Source organism: Lactuca sativa, chromosome 2 (assembly GCF_002870075.4).
Source record: "Lactuca sativa cultivar Salinas chromosome 2, Lsat_Salinas_v11, whole genome shotgun sequence".
NCBI lineage: Eukaryota > Viridiplantae > Streptophyta > Magnoliopsida > Asterales > Asteraceae > Lactuca > Lactuca sativa.
In genome coordinates, this window is record NC_056624.2 from 200,615,091 (window position 1) to 200,632,778 (window position 17,688).

Genomic DNA, 17,688 nt, shown 5'->3' on the forward strand with positions numbered 1-17,688 from the left:
GCCAGCGTAGGGGTGTAAAGTGGACGCGGGTGTTGGAGGCGTACGCCCAGCATACGCTCAGAGTTGCTAAACCCTAATTTTAGGGCTATGCCACTATAAAATGAATAATATACCTCATTGGTCAGCCTACATTTCATCTTCAGACATCCACCACGAAACCTTAATCCTCCCATGAGTGTTCTTGGAGCTTTAGAGACCATTAGAGAGCATTATGGTGTTGTGAATCCATTTTCCAAGCAAGTGAAGAGCAAATCAAGGTGGTGGTTCAAAGGAGAAGTTGTAGATCCCAGATTGTTTCTTCATTTCAGATTATCTTGAGGTATAAAGTCTTAAACTTGCCCCTTGAATGCTTAGATCTATTATCATGGGTTTTTTGGACCTTTTGGTCCCAAGGATGGAGCTTTATGGTTCAAATCTGATTCCTAGGCTTAGAGTTGCCACTCATGGTGTTAAATGAGTCCCTAAGGCAGAAAGTTGCCATCTTGAAGGTCTTAATGGGTTCATGCATGAGTTAGGGTCCCTTTTATGAAAGAAGAATGCCATTTTTGGAGTTTGGGTTTGTTTGGGGCATGCAAAGTCACCAAGTCAATGAATTTATGGATTAAGACGTTAGGTAGAGCTCAAATTTGTAATTTGGTCCCTTTGTTTGAAGCATTAAGCACTTAATGGATTTTGTGCATCAGCCGTTTGTACGTTGGGTGTTTAATGTAGTACGTTGCGCGTACAAACCTTTTTCCCAGTACGCTAAGCATACAGAAGAGGTACGTTGGGCGTACGCTCTCAAGAAGACTTGGGCCTTTGTGGACTTTGGACCTTTGGGCCTGGGTTTGTTGATGGTTGGTCCTGAATGTATCTTTGGGCCAATAATGGTATAGTTGGGCCTATTAGGCCTTGTGGTCCAATATAGAAATGGACTTCACATTATGGGCCTTGGTTTGGGCCAATTCTTGGACTAGGTGGCTGTGGGCCTTTGTGGGCCAATTGGAAATAGGATTATGGACCAGGGAAATTATTGGGCTTTAGTATAAGGTCCATTAGAAATGTCCGTAACCAATTTAGAAAATTGGGCCATTGATGTTTTTATGGACATTATGGTGTTGGACTTTTGTTTTGGGTTTGGGCCTTAGTTTTGGATCATACTGGGCCAGGGGTAGAATGGTTATTTTACCCCATGCATGGATTAAGGATTATGGTATGGGACCCAGTTGCTAATTGGTTATATTGATTGGTAGTGACAGATCAGGAAGCTGGCGGGGCAGCAACTAAGGTGTTCATGTGGGAAGCTTCTGCAGTGCGAGGTGAGTCTTCTCACCATACCAATAGGTCTAAGGCACCAAGGTCGGCCCATTTTATGTTATGTGGTACACTAGCTGTAATAGAGATATGTGGTATGATAGTTAGCTTTATGCTAAGTGGTATGCTAGTGATTATATGATATGTGGTATGCTAGTTGTCTTTGTGATGCTTGCAAGGAAGACCATGTGGGGTAGCCCATGGCACAATGGTATAAGACCCTGTGGGAGGCCACGGCATCCTTACAGGTTTATGTGCGTGTTATTTGTAGTTACTTCTGTGATACAAGATATGTTATTTGATTATATATGATATTGGCATGGAAAATCCATGGGGGAGCCCATGACACTTGGATGTAAGACCATGTGGGGGAGCCCATGGCTGTTCGGCAGGGAAAGACCATGGGGGAGCCCATGACACTTAGGTGTAAGACCATGTGGGAGAGCCCATGGCGTCCTTATGCAGGGATATGTGGTAAAGATAGCTTTATGGCTAATATCTTATATGATATGTGGTAGAGATAGCTTTTATAGCTAATGTTATGTGGTAGAGATAGATTTATGGCTAATATGTTATGTGATATATGGTAGAGATAGCTTTTATAGCTAATGTTATATGGTAGAGATATCTTTATAGCTAATATGATATGTGTTATGTGGATTGTGTGTGGGGTATGCTCTGGGGGACTCACTAAGTTTTGTGCTTACTATTTATAGTTATGGTTTCAGGTATCATCAATTTGGAAAAGAAGAGCTCGGATTGATCGTATTGCACACACCTATGATTTCCGCAATGAATGATTTTGGCATGAACTCTGATAAATGATTTAGTTATCGATGATCTGAAATGTTTGAAATAAATGGTATCAATGTTTTAGCTATATTAAAAATGAAATTGTTACCCTTGATTTTGGGTCGTTACATAATAATAACATTCTACTTTATTTGTTTTTTTTTCTTTACAATCGACATTGTTTTTTTTTTGTTTTGTTTTTTTTATAAAAAAATAGAATTCTCAATAATAGCATCTTACTTTATATGTTGTTTTCTTTCATTAAGAGCATCCTACAATAATAGCATTCTCAATACATATATTAAATACACAATAGCATCCCACTTATACCAAAAACACATGCTTTCACATACATACATATATAATAACATCAAATACATATACTTTCTTATACAGCCTTATTAGAGACGACAAATCTTTCTTATACAGCCTTATTAGAGACAACAAATCTCCAGAAAAAGAAGTAAATTGTTAAAGACGAAGTGAAACAATTTTTTGCATATCTTATTAAAAAAAGATTGCAATTTATAGGATGACTAGAAGTTACTCTATGCTAAAAATAAGGACCCTACATGCAGTAATATTAAATCGTGGGACTACTAACAGGGGCACTAGCTCCTTTATTGACTCAAGCATCAAAGACCAAGTCTTTCTACTTAAACATGCATGTAACAAACATGTGATGCTTCAACCCTAAAAACGTGTTGCTTATTCCATCAGGAGGTGTTCGTATCAATACTCCACTCCTGAAAATTTGCCTTGTCCTCAAGGTCGTGAGCATGTTGGGGGATGGAAGTTCACGGTGGGTCGGACTCCGATTGAAGAAGGAGAAACTTTGGTGGGTTGCATTGGTGACCCGATTGATATTTGGCAGGGAAATTTTAATAAAGACCTTCAGCTCGTCTTTTTTGCATCTCAGTGGGGCTTAACCGTTTGATTGGAAGTGTTGGAGGAAGTTGTGAAGGGCTGGGCAACAAGGGTGATTTCGTTGGTAGAGGCCGAGGGAGTCATCAGAGGACAGAAATTGAGCATAGAGCTTGTCTTCGATGAGTTTAGCAAGACCGTAAGCCTGGTGAAGTGAAGTTGGGTGATGGAGGGATAACTCGTTCTATATTTCAGCCTTTAGAACGGAAAGAAAACAATCTAATAATGCTTCTGGTGTCAACCCATTGACACAATTGCTTATCCTTTCAAATTCCGTTTGATAGGCGGAGACAGTGGTAAGATGTTTAAGTTTAAAAAGGGTGGCTTGATGATTTTCATAAGAGGAAGGACCGAATCGGAGCTCTAAGGCCTGGGAAAACTCCGCCCATGTTCCCAACAATCGATTATTAGCAAGATGTTTATACTAACAGAGCGGGCCACCGATGCAATAGAAAACAGCCAAGGCTACCCATTGAGTGACGGAAACAAAATAATATTCAAAGTAGTTTGCTTGGAACAACCAATCAAGAGGGGCGGGGGGTGATCTGTTGGTTGGTGAGGAGATTAACAAGAGTAGACACGTTTGTGGTGAGTTTGTCGAGTCGGGTGTTGGTAGTGGTGTTAAGGTGGATGAGAGCTTGAAGTTGGTCTTGAATGGATAGGGGTTCATCGGGTTTGTTCTCTTGTTTGGGAGGCATGGTAAGGGAGATGAAAGCACCAAATGATAAAACTTTATTAGAGATGGAAAATCTCCAGAAAAAGAAGTAAATTGTTAAAAACGAAGTGAAACAATTTTTTGCATATCTTACTAAAAAAAATTACAATTTATAGGATGACTAGAAGTTACTCTATGCTAAAAATAAGGACCCTACATGCAGTAATATTAAATCGTGGGACTACTAACATGGGCACTAGCTCCTTTATTGACTCAAGCATAAAAGACTAAGTCTTTCTGCTTAAACATGCATGTAACAAACATGTGATGCTTCAATCCAAAAAACATGTTGCTTATTCCATCAGGAGGTGTCTGTATCACTTTCATGTACACATACCACATATACACCAGATACACATACATTCTCAATACATATATCAAATAAACAATAACATCCTACATATACCAAAAATACATGCTTTCACATACCTACACAATAACATCAAATACACATACCACATATACACCAAATACACATACATTCTAAATACTTTCATCAAATACACAATAGCATCCTACTTATACCAAAAACACATATTTTCACATACATACATAATAACATCTTACTTATACCAAAGACTCAAATTTTCACACACATACACCAAATTCACATATACATATAACAAATACACACATATACCACATATAAACCAAATACACATATTTTTGCAATTAAAGTTCAAAATCAGTAAATAAAACCTATGGTGGCCAGAAATCAGTAGCTAGTGTAGTGGTGGTGGTAGTTGTCGCTGGTGACAGCAACAGCCGGCGGTAGCGGCGGTGAGAATGGAGGAAAATGCTTTTTGAAAAAAAATTGCAACTAATCACAAATGCTTCTGGAAATCGACATTAAAATAGAAATAAAGGAAGAAATGAGGAAGGAAACACGAACCTCGGAGGAGGAAATCGACAACAACAACTGTTTTGGTCGAAAATTGATCAAATATAATTCAGCCAAATTATATGAGAGGTTGTGGTGTTTGGATAATGCAAGTATAGAATAATAATCAAAGTGAAACAAATGAGTTACATGGAAATCCCTTGATCCTTTGTAGGATCTCCAACATAAAATATTGGGAGGTGATAATGATCACCTGCCTTGTTGCGTTTTATTGATTTTAATATGAGATTACAGAGATGATGAAGATAACACGAGTACAAGTGTGATAATAGACCTAATCGTGTGTGTAGTGTGTAATTTATAGGTGTTATTTATATTCTAAGTTGAATAATAAGAAGTCTGATATTTACGGGATCCTCCTTGAACAAGCATTTGCACGTTGTTTGACTTGGTATTCCTAGGTCTTAAGATTCGTTAAAATGATTCTCCATTGAGAATGAGTCTTGTGTTGACTAAGTCAGCACATATGAGAAAAAGAAAGAAGAATATAGTCGTTATAAGTGTTAGGAAATATTAGTGATAATAGTTAGGATCCTAAGATATGTTTAAGGATCCTAAGGTTTTAGGAATATTAAGGATCCTCAATATGATTCTGGGATCTTGCCCCTAACAGCAACATCGTCGGTGGCCGGAGAGGGCAAGTTTTCGGTGGCCACTGGTATTTGTTCTACTATGGGGCTGTTAATTGAGGGAGAATCATAGGAGAGAGGGAGAATCGTCAGAGAAAATGAGAAAATGGAAAAAAAAAATGAGAGCATAAGGCAGAAAGAGGAAGTGATTGGGGTGTAATGACCAATAGTGGCGACAAGTAAACTAATACCGGCAACACGAACCAATAGCGGTGACATACAACGCGTGAAAAGAAGGGCACATCTTTATTTGACCATTAGCGGCGAAAATTTTAGGTCTTTAGCAGCGACTTTATGTAGCTGGTATTGGTTTTATGCGAAAATGAGTACCTCAGTCATTAGATTAGATACACTATCGAACGGTTGGGGTTTACCAGAAGGTGAGAACGTGGATTTGGTCCACTAAGCATTATCGGGGACGCATTTAACAACGATAAATTGATAAGTCGTCGCTAAAGGTCCTTGTCGCCACTTAAGGCATAATCGGTAATACCTTTATTTCTTGTGATGATACTCATTAGATGTAAGGACCTACCGATGTAAAAACAAGAAACTAGGGCTTTCAAGATACAAACAATCAGTCTAAGAAAAGACGCGCTTTGCAACTTACTTGTTAATTGTGGAAAAGACCCCCTTAACTAGGGTTTAGTATTACATGACAATATATACAATAATGTTACATAAGGGACCTTACACCATACAAAATGTATACCTAACACACCCCCTCACTTTGAGCATGGGGTTTGCGAATGTTTAAACTACCCTAAAAGTCTTGAAATAATTGTGTAGGAAGGCTCTTAGTAAATATGTCTGCAAACTGGTAAAGTTGATGGCACATGCGAAACATGCACATGTATAATAGGAACACGTTCCCTGACAAAATGTAAATCTATTTCCACATACTTTCTATGTTAAAGTTGTACAAGGTTAGAAGATAAATATATAGCACTCACATTATCGCAAAACACAACTGTTGCTTTAGGAAATGGACATGATAACTCAAGTAAAAGGTTACGAAGCCATGCAACCTCAGCAACCATGTAACACCTGGTTCCTAGTTATTTTTCATTTGTGGCTCAAAATATTCAATTCTTGCAAAATTGGCCCTAACGTTGGACGTACACAAGGTATACGAAGGGTGTAAGTCATTAAAGTGGAACATGGGAACTTCATGCCCTACGCAGGACATACTTACGCCGATTCCAAAATCCTATTTTTTAGGGTTAAGACCTTATTTTAAGGACCTCAATTCCTTGAGGCCTCCCTTATCGTCAGCCTCCACTCCCAAAGCACTCACTTTGAAACACTAGCCACTTTGTGAGAATCTTGTGCATTTTGAGTGAGTTTTCATGTGTTTTGTAAAGAAGGAATCCATTCGAGAAGCATGGGGGAGTTTGAAGCTTGATGTTCCAAAAATTTCATCCCATTTGTAAGCCTCAGAATGTATAAAGCTTGAACCTTTATGATTCCTTGGTTTAGATATAGTTTAGCTTAGAGTTTTGTATGCTTTTGGTCCCATGGTTTTGGTTCTTATGAGTAAAGCTACTCTAGAGCTTATGATTGTCTTATATTGTCATTTCTAGGGATTGTAAGTCACAAAAATGGGATCTTGATGGTTTCTTTTCACCCATGAAAGGGTTTAGAGTCATTAGAGTATGTTAAGGAACTCAGGTTTGGTTTTGAACTCCATTAAGCAATGCAAACTCAGATTTGGGTGTTGTATGTTTGGTCTTAAGCTATTAAGGTCTTAATGAGGAAGTTGGCAAACTATTTTGTTATACAGGGTGTAACCTCTAAGTACTTACTGATGGGTTTTGGTCATAAGAACATCCTATGTGCTCATACAAACCATAATGCTTGGATCTAGGTTTCTCTATTGTACATGCAAGTTATCCAAGACTATAAACCCTAATTCTAGCATACAAGTAATCATATTAACATAAGAATGGGTTTAAGATATTACCTTGATTGTTATGTAGCAATAACAATCCCAAATCCTTCTTGTATTGACTTTAGAAAGCTTAGAGTCACAAATGTCACTCCTCTAATGGTTCACAAACACCAAGAGCAAGAGGATGAAGAGGAGAGAGGATGGAGGCTGTCCAAAAAACGTCTACAAACCCTAGAGAAGTCTTAGCCACGTTTTTGGTTCATAAGGGATCTATATATAGTGAGGCTATTAGGCTTATCTAACAAGGAAACCCTAATTTGGATGCTTAAGCCCTAAGCAACCCATGGATCCCTTTCCTTAAGGCCTTGGACGATTTCTTATGGGCTTCCCCATAGAATTCGTCCACTCCTTAATATAAGGCAATCCATAGCCCAAATTGCAATTATCTTATAATTACAATTCCAGTCCCTTAAGTTTAATTAATCTCTTTTAGTCACAAAACTAATTACTAATTAATTCTTGACTAATAATAATTAAACAATATGATTTCTCGTTTAATATATTATTCTCATAATATATTAATAAATCATATTTAATCCTTTCTCTCCATAATTCATCCTATCAAGTTGCATTGGTGAAGGCAACCCAAAAGGACCATGCACCATCGGGTCAAGTACATACCAAAATAGTTATGGACTTAGACACTAATCCAACAGTCTCCCACTTGGATAAGTCTAATAACTATTATGCGTATGACTTCAGATCCTGATCTGCAATCGTAGCTTTCCAAAGCCGCTGTAAACTCTGATCCTATCAGATACGCGTGTCCTTTAGATAAGGGATCATATATTCCTCCATTCTAGATATCGTATAATACATGATTTCAAATCATTCTATTTGTACTATTTCTCGACTTCCGATTTATGACGACTGACTAATTGAACAAATCAAATTAGCCCTAGCCCGGCCGAGCATTTACGTTTGTCATCACTAAATCATCTAGGGGCCCAAAAGATATCGCTTTTATCCTAATTTGGATAAAAGGAACGGATAAACTTTGATTCAATGCTCGCTTGCACTCACTCACCAAATTACACACAACAATATGTTTTATAAAACCAAGTTACTGGTGCGTTTACATATTATCAATGTGCAACCGATTTGCAAGATACAACTCACACATCTCGGTTTCAAGAATATAAGATGTTATCGTCTCACCAATCACTTGTGATACAATTCATGGAGTGATCCAAGTGAGCGTGGGTTTAATCCAATGCTCAAATCATATTCATAAGCACTCATGAATGTTGCAGCAAATATTTGCTTATGTCTAATATTCTTTCAGACAATCCACACACCAATTCACGACAGTCTTCATTCATACCTACTTCCAACATATGAACGACTGTGGCCCATTCGAATAATTTGACTGTTCTTAACCAATTAAATTATTCAGGAAGTCAAAACATGCAAAGTAAAACACAAGAATAATACTAATCCCATATGGCCCCAACCCTTTGAGCATAAATAAAACACCTTTTATTTATCACCATATCGATTACTCATTATTTGTCGTTTCGGGTAATCAACTTCTTACTTGAATTATTACACTTGTCCCATGCTCCTAGCATGCACACAATGTTTACCTATGGTTCTTACTTTTAGATCAAATTGAACATACTTCCAATCATTCTCATTTCACAACTCCAAATCCTTTTTCATAAGTGAAAGAACATCAAATTCTTGCTACTTATAGAATATGCTAGATTCTAACATTCTATGCAACGATCCTTTCGTAATGTCACTGCACCAAAGTCACAAAGACTATTGCCAATGATATTACAAAGTCTTCTATCGGAGATTGTTACAAGACAATTCCTTAGATATGATGTCTCTCACTCAAAGTACATCCTTTTGCATAAAAGTTTCTAATCTAGACATAGATTTTTTTCAATATTCAATTCCCAATATGGACACGTTTCCATATTTCCATATGACAACTCATTCTTAATAGAATCTTATCTATTCGTAATAATGTCGATATGGTCCATACAATACTATACTTCCAACTACTCACAAGCGACCAATCCGCGGCGAACTTTGGATTGTCCTTTGATAGTTGTTTAATTATCTTAGTCAAAACCGATTCTTGTCCTTTTTCCCTCTAAATGCGCTAGACATTTGGAAAATTTTAGAATGGTCAAATATTATAGCATTTTCAATCGATCCTATACCCGAAGCGTATGGGACACGATGCATAATGTCTTACATAAAGATTTGATACTATATGAATCTTCTGCCATAATATTTTATTTGCTATGTTCTCAAAATTCGAATTGTGAAGAGGAATGCCGTAATCATAATCGAAATTTTAAGAACACACTATGTTTCTTTGACTAAGTTATTAACATTCCACAACCTAAGCCTTTAGATTTGAAATGAAGCATAATAATCTCTCCCTTAATTATAGCAAAACAACTTTACAACCCTTACGACTTTGCAAGGTATAACTCTTGTTTTCTATAATTAATATTGCCAACTTGCAATACGTGCCTTAATTATCATACAATCATAACATTTATGCTCCCACTATCATGATGATTATTATAAACATAACACTTATGCTCCCACTAGCTTCGACATGTATTCATAAACATCTTAACTTTTAGAAAAACAATACCTATTGAATTTCATAAGTCCATGTTTCAAATACTTAATGCTTTGATAACCTTTTATCAAGGCTTTTTGAACTTATACACCTTTGCCTTAGATAGTTCATATGTGTGTCTAAACAATTAAGACTAATTGCCAAACCTCACAATTCAAATCATGGAAAGGCATACCGTAACCATGATCGAATTCGAGAATGCAATTTTACAATCACTATCTTCTTAAAATCTTTCTTAGTGAAAGCATTTCCTCACAATCATTTTCATGAAGGAGGAAATCTTATGACACTTGGATTTTAATGGTGTATGTGCTCCTATCCATGTGAATTTGTCAAAACCAAAGTTTACGACAAATTCAAACTCATATGGACCGAACTTCCTTAATCTTGATTTCTTGCCTTATGGTAGTGCAGCTGCCCACCATGTCTTCCAAGTAGTTAAGCAACTCACCTTTTCCTATCAATGTACTTTTCATTGATCAAGGTCCTTGCCTTTTATACATTCAAATGAGAACTCATAGGACTCACATGCATAATTAACTCAATTGTAACAGCATAGAAACAAAATAATGTCAACACGATAGGTTGTAAACCTCAACTCGTGTGCTAGTGATGATCGATAAGGTCTTTTTTTTATTTGTTCTTGAAACCTTTCAAGACCATTAAGACTCCCACTGACTCCTTGACATATAAGATTCTCTTGTCAATAACCATTTCTTGACAAACAAATATTCAAGAGTTAGTGTATCTTTTATCAAAACACTTCATAAATTGGTCCTAGTTGGTCTTTGTCTTATCCAAGACATCACAACTTTCCACATTTGATGAATGTTATAAACCTTCTTAATACATTTTCAATCAATGTCACAATCTTAACTTTAAGACTTGTTATTGGAACGAAGTATGATTGATTTTTGATTTAACCATTTCTTCAATTCTTGATTCCTCTTCTTAAACAAACAATTGTACTAAGACTTAATTAGAGGATCAATTGAGATATGGTTCTTAATCATTAATACTTATCATAAAGCATAAAAGCTACTCCCCCTTCTTCTTAGAATGGATAAACTTTTATCTTTCTGCCTACTTGATTCTTCTTATTCGTTTTGCTATTGATTTAACCCTTTTTAATCAATTCCGAATTACACTTAATCTTGTAAGTATAATCATATTTACTAAACCTGTAGTAAATCATGACGAATATCTTTGTTACTCTTATGGTGGACTTTGATCAACACATAACTTTGTGTACCCGGTCTCCTAGTCCTTCACTTGACACTTTGTCAATGAATTAGTCTAATTTCCAAATATGAAATTTCTCATTTATCATGCAACCAAGTTGCATGATTCCAAGTTTCTGTCCAATTGAAACTTGGGCGATGAGAAACTCTCCCTATTTGGTAAATTCTTGACTTTTCCATAAACACCATAAATAAGAATCATATCCATTTTGTTGTAGAAATATGCAAACATCAATTTTCATAACGATTTCATTGCAAGGAAATAAATAAATAAGTCAAACCAAAATTTATTTTATTTATAAAAGCAGCGGAAAACATTTGTCCTTACAATGCCAAATCAACTGAAAACTATGTATTTCAAAAAGAAAATTCCTAACAACTCTATCATAACCATCTAAGCTCAAAATCTAATCTTCAAGTCCATGCGATCAAGATCCATTTCTTGTGATTAGACTCATCTTGCTCTTTCCTCAAGCTTCCTTTCTTTTCAGCGATCCTACAAATCATTCAAATGCAATCTTATCACATCATGTATTAAGAATCAACGAATAGGAACTTAATGGAGTTAGATAGTGGATTTTACCTGAAGCACAGCCATACTCTTTGACTCTCCCATCTTCTGGAATCTTCAGGCTCTTAGGACAGACTTCTATCCAACGCCCTTTCTCTTGGCAGCAAACGCAGGTCGGTTCTCCTAGAACGTCCTCGGAAGCCTGGTCGGTTGACTTTCCCAACAAATACGCTCCATTGCTTCGCTAAATCATTTCTGATTCAGCAGCAATGAGCATGTAAGTTAGGTCAATGAGGTTGTCGTCATGATCCATCATATAATACTTTCTTTTGAACTCATTATATGATTCAGGAAGTGACTGTAAAACCCAATTCACAGCCAACTCATCTGGGAATGACACACCCAACATTATCAACCTATCCATGTGTGATTTCATTCCTAGAACGTGGGCACACACGAGTTTACCATCTTCATGTTTCATTTCCAATAGGGCTTTAGTGATATAGAACCTTTCAATTATTCGATCTTATGGGTTAGGGAGAACAATTAGAGGAGGTGGAGGAAGTGAAGCATGATTTCTTGTTCCTCGATCGAATCGTGGAATATCATCTTCATGTGGAATGCTTGTTCCACAGGATTTGGGAAGACCATAGTTGTCGAACTTTGACATCTACAAAACGTGAGAAAACGAATTCAAGTTAGTTGATTGATTGAGTCCTTAGTAAATCACCCAAATGAGATACTAAGGCTAGGACCCAACACAATATTCTACAAAACGAGAGAGGGACGACGTAACCAAAATTGCAGAACATTTGAAGGTAAGTGAATGACGATTCACTAATTTCCACCATGAAAAACGAAAAAGAAATTTAAGTTATAAATCTATGAAAACTCCTAGATCCTATGAGATTCGTTGAACATTTCAATGGCATGTTTAAATCTCGATATGCCCCTCTTGTTTGTGACTGGGATGCCGAGGATCACAAAGCGGGTGTGAATAACCATGCAAACTACATGGTGCCCCCACATGTTACAGTCACCTATTCGATGTGCCGGTAAACCACATACGCTCCACCGAACTATGACAAACATTGAGTCACCCTTTGCTACCTTTGCTTAGAACCATTTAGTGTGTCAGTAAACCACACACGCTCCACTAACGTCTTCACAAGGGCACAAAGTGTACTTTCATGGAATTGCATCAATTCACTTTAGCCTAAGTAACTAAGATTGGGAATTTGTAAAACATTTAGTTACTTTTGTATTTCATTATACTTATAATGGAAGGTTCTGTCCTATCCTACCCGTTCGGATAACGACCTTCCACTAGTCAAGAGTGTGGTGGGTAAGAGTGGATACCCATTCAATCGCCATTTTATAGGAAATTTCCTTAAACACCCCTTATAGACCAGCTTCGTGAATGAGGCCTACTAACGGTAAGACTGACTTTTACTCATACATATATATAATGTTAGCCTTTTAATGTTATATATAGTATAAGGTATATTTTACACTTTTAAAATACTAGGTGGTCAAATTTAATAATTATACATTTAATTCAATTAAATTGTAAACCAAAACTTTTATGGATTTATTAAACCTCTTTTAATTATACACCTTAATTAATTAATAAAACCATAAGGGTGTGATTTGAACTTTTCAAAAACAATACTAGGGTTTTTGAATTTAACATTCCTAAATCAAACCTTTAATCAACTTTTAAATTCCAAAACTTGAGGGCAAGTTTTGAAACATTTCAAAACATTAGGGTTTAGAATTTAAATATACATCAAAATTAAACAATTAATCAAAATTTAAATTCCAAAACTTGAGGGCAAGTTTTGAAACATTTTTCAAAACATTAGGGTTTCAACTATTTAAATTTCAAAACAACAAAACTTTTGAGGTCAAATTTACACTATAAAACCTAAAGGGGAAAATGTGAAACTTTTCATAACACAAGGATCAAATAACAAATAATCTAAATTAACATTTAATCACATAATTATCCATATTTGATTTATTTAATGATTTCTTGCAACATAATTTACCAATTTAATCAAAATAATCGATCAATTATCACATAAGGAAACAAATATTTTATTAATTGATAAATATCTTCAATTAGATCAAGGATATACTCGTATATATCAAAAAATCGGATTAATATTGATCTAATATGATAAGGCAACTATCCTTAAGCAAAAACAGCAAAAAAATCCTGGTTTTCCCTCCTTCTGACCAGCCGACTCGTCGAGTCAGGCATGGACTCGTCGAGTTAGCATGAACTCGGCGAGTTCAGCAAGCAGAACCACAAAAAACGAATTTTTTCAACATACAAGGAATCAATACAATAGAAACCAATCTAGGCTCTGATACCACTGATGGGTTTTGGTCATAAGAACATCCTATGTGCTCATACAAACCCTAATGCTTGGATCTAGGTTTCTCTATTGTACATGCAAGTTATCCAAGACTATAAACCCTAATTCTAGCATACAAGTAATCATATTAACATAAGAATGGGTTTAAGATATTACCTTGATTGTTATGTAGCAATAACAATCCCAAATCCTTCTTATATTGACTTTAGAAAGCTTAGAGTCACAAATGTCACTCCTCTAATGGTTCACAAACACCAAGAGCAAGAGGATGAAGAGGAGAGAGGATGGAGGCTGCCCAAAAAATGTCTACAAACCCTAGAGAAGTCTTAGCCACGTTTTTGGTTCATAAGGGATCTATATATAGTGAGGCTATTAGGCTTATCTAACAAGGAAACCCTAATTTGGATGCTTAAGCCCTAAGCAACCCATGGATCCCTTTCCTTAAGGCCTTGGACGACTTCTTATGAGCTTCCCCATAGAATTCGTCCACTCCTTAATATAAGGCAATCCATAGCCCAAATTGCAATTATCTTAGAATTACAATTCTAGTCCCTTAAGTTTAATTAATCTCTTTTAGTCACAAAACTAATTACTAATTAATTCTTGACTAATATTAATTAAACAACATGATTTCTCCTTTAATATATTATTCTCATAATATATTAATAAATCATATTTAATCCTTTCTCTCCATAATTCATCCTATCAAGTTGCTTTGGTGAAGGCAACCCAAAAGGACCATGCACCATCGGGTCAAGTACATACCAAAATAGTTATGGACTTAGACACTAATCCAACACTTACCGTGTAGTATGGCCTTGCTCCGTTTTCTGTGGGAAGGCTCTACACATGGCGTAGAGCTAGAGTACGTATGGCATATGTTCGGAAGGTGATTTTGGTTGTTTTTTAGAATAGGTCATTTTGAGGTGGGTTCTAGCCTTAGAAGGGTAAAATGGTCTTTTACCCTAGTGATAGAGAGTATGAAGTGGACTTTTGATCATGGATTATCACCTTAATCAATAATTAGTGTTGTTTTAGATATGTTCAATATGAGGAGCTTTTGTAGCAGCAGTGAGTGTAAGATTCAATTATCTACGGATTAAGATGAGTCTCTTCACTATACTTGGGGGTTGAATGCACCAATATCGACCTACTGGATTATGTTTGTAGGATGGTAGTTGTCTTTGTGACACTTTTTGATATGCCAGTATGTTCTTGTTGTCTTTCTGACTCGTGATGATATGATTGTATTCGCAGATGTAAGGTGAAATAGACCCATATCGGTTGAAAGATACCGAATGAGTTGAAATAAACTCGGGGGTGACATTGATCCGTACCGGTTAAAGATGTCAAAGGAGTTAAAATAGACTTTGGGTTGAAATAGACATGTATGGTTTGAAAGATACTAAAGGAGTTGAAATAGACTCGGGAGTGAAATAGACCCGGTTTAGCTTCGTGTTGTTATGTATGTTTAGTATGGGGTATTTTGGGGAAACTCACTAAGCTTTGTGCTTACAGTTTATGTTTATAGTTTCAGGTATCTCTAGTTTGAAAGGGAAGGGCCGGGAATGATCGCACAACATCCACCAGTGTTCTGCATTCTATGATTTTCTTTTGTACTCTGATAACTTTGATAAAATTTCCTTACACATGATTTTGGTATTTGGAATGAATGAATGACTATTTTGGTTAACTTAAAATAAAAAAAAATTATTTACTATTTTTAGAACATTACTGTAGAAACAATAAAAAGGCCAAAAGATTCTATATTAAAGAGCGTGAATTAAAGACAAGAACAATGAAGATCAAACGATTGTTGAATGCTTAGATTAAACAACTCTAGAAGAGTTCACAAGAACTTCTATGTAAGAGCATACAAACGGATGTTAGGGTTGCTAAAGCATAAAAAGCATTAACCTTAATGTTACATGCATGCACTATATATATGCTAAGACTAGAAAGACCAAAACGAGAATGGACAGGCCCATCTCGGTATAAATAAGACTATACTAGTACATATTTGACACAACATTATTAAACCTAACAATCTCCCCCTTTGTGTCAAATTCTGAAGGAGAGTCTTCACTATTTCCTTTTCTGCATGTTGAAAAGTTTGGGAATCAAATTCTAAAGCACATTTTAAACAAAAAAACACCAAGAAATAATATCCGAAAGCATTTCAGATCCGCAGCAGAGTTCGCCTTGCAAGTTTCAACCATTACGAGAATAGTATTCAGAGCAGCAGTTGAGTAGAGATGTTTGTCTTTCAAAAAGAACACACTTTTCTGAACCTTTTCACCAGATTTTAGAGAATACGCAACACTCCAGTGCTCATTCCGAATAAGTCCCAACTTCATCTTCTTAACATCTTGAGGCTGCTCTTCGGGTTCCAAAATAGGCCTTTTTTGCAACACCAACGCTGTTTCCACATCCATCTCCACAATCTCTAAGACATAGAAGATGAGGATATTTTTTAGATGGGCAACGATGGGTTCGTATTGTCTGTGGGAACTTTCACTAACATGGCTTCTGGAATAGAACCAACAAAGCTGAACTTGCTCGGATCGGAGATCATGAAAGTTGATGTTTGCAGAATTGGAATAGCAGAAATTATCGAATCATTCGTCTGTGGAACCTGTAAGTGACTTAGAGCTCATTTGACCACAATATACCAAAAGCGAGCACATGAGATCTCAGTGTGACAAGTGGTGGAGACGGTGCTTTGGATTAACCGAGTCCACAAGATAGAACCAAAATCGAGATTCGTTCCATGGTAGAGGCCATAGAGAATAGTACAGAATAGCCTGGTTGTGTTGTCAGAGCCTGCAACTCTTTTTGAGAAGCTCTTGAAGAGAAGAGTGAACAACCCATTCCACATTGGAGGAAGAAAGGGCTTCCTAAACTTTGACAATAATGAGATATCTCCAATGTATCCCATCTGGTAAAACATATCGATGAGTGTAGAAGTAGAAATTGATTTTAGATCCACGAGTCCTTCAGTAGAAGCAAACCCTAAAATTTTGTAGAAACGAGATTTGGAGATCGAGGTCTTGTGATAAGCTACCTCAAACTAAATAACCCCCTCAAATTGACTGTAGTTGGCAGACGAATAAGCCTTAGAGAGATGGACCAAAGGAACTGATTCCTCCATGGTTAAAGCTTGAGCCAGTGGCGAGAACCATAAGCATTCAACCATGTGCAGGCCTTATGGATTCATTATAGCGAGATGAGTCAAGATCGAGAATGAGATTCTGGTTTGGCTTAACGTTGAGCATGATAACTAATGCAAATTGGTCTGCGAATGAAGCAGTTTCAGATGATCCTAGCATGTTGCCTTGAGGAAGACAATGAACAGTAGAGAGAGAGAGAGAGAAAAGGGGGTTTTGCCTTGAGAGTTTTGAATACTTTGTGAGTGGCGAGAGAAATCAAACCATCGAAAACACTTTTATACATCAGTGATAAGTGGTGAGAGAAATCCGTCGTTTCACGTTCCCATATCCCGGTAAATCAACCTTGAAAATCGTGATAGTTGTATGTGTAGATGTCGTTATAATAGACATGTGTGATGTCAGGAAATTTAAAAGATGTGCCTGTTTTGAAATCTTATCTCCAATAAACCGTCGTTTCGGTATTGACACATTCGGAACAATCAGCCAATCCACCGGAGTTATAACAAAAACCTGTTCTCAGACTGAAAGCAACCATTCGGAATAAAAAACAAAACTTGGAAAAATCACAA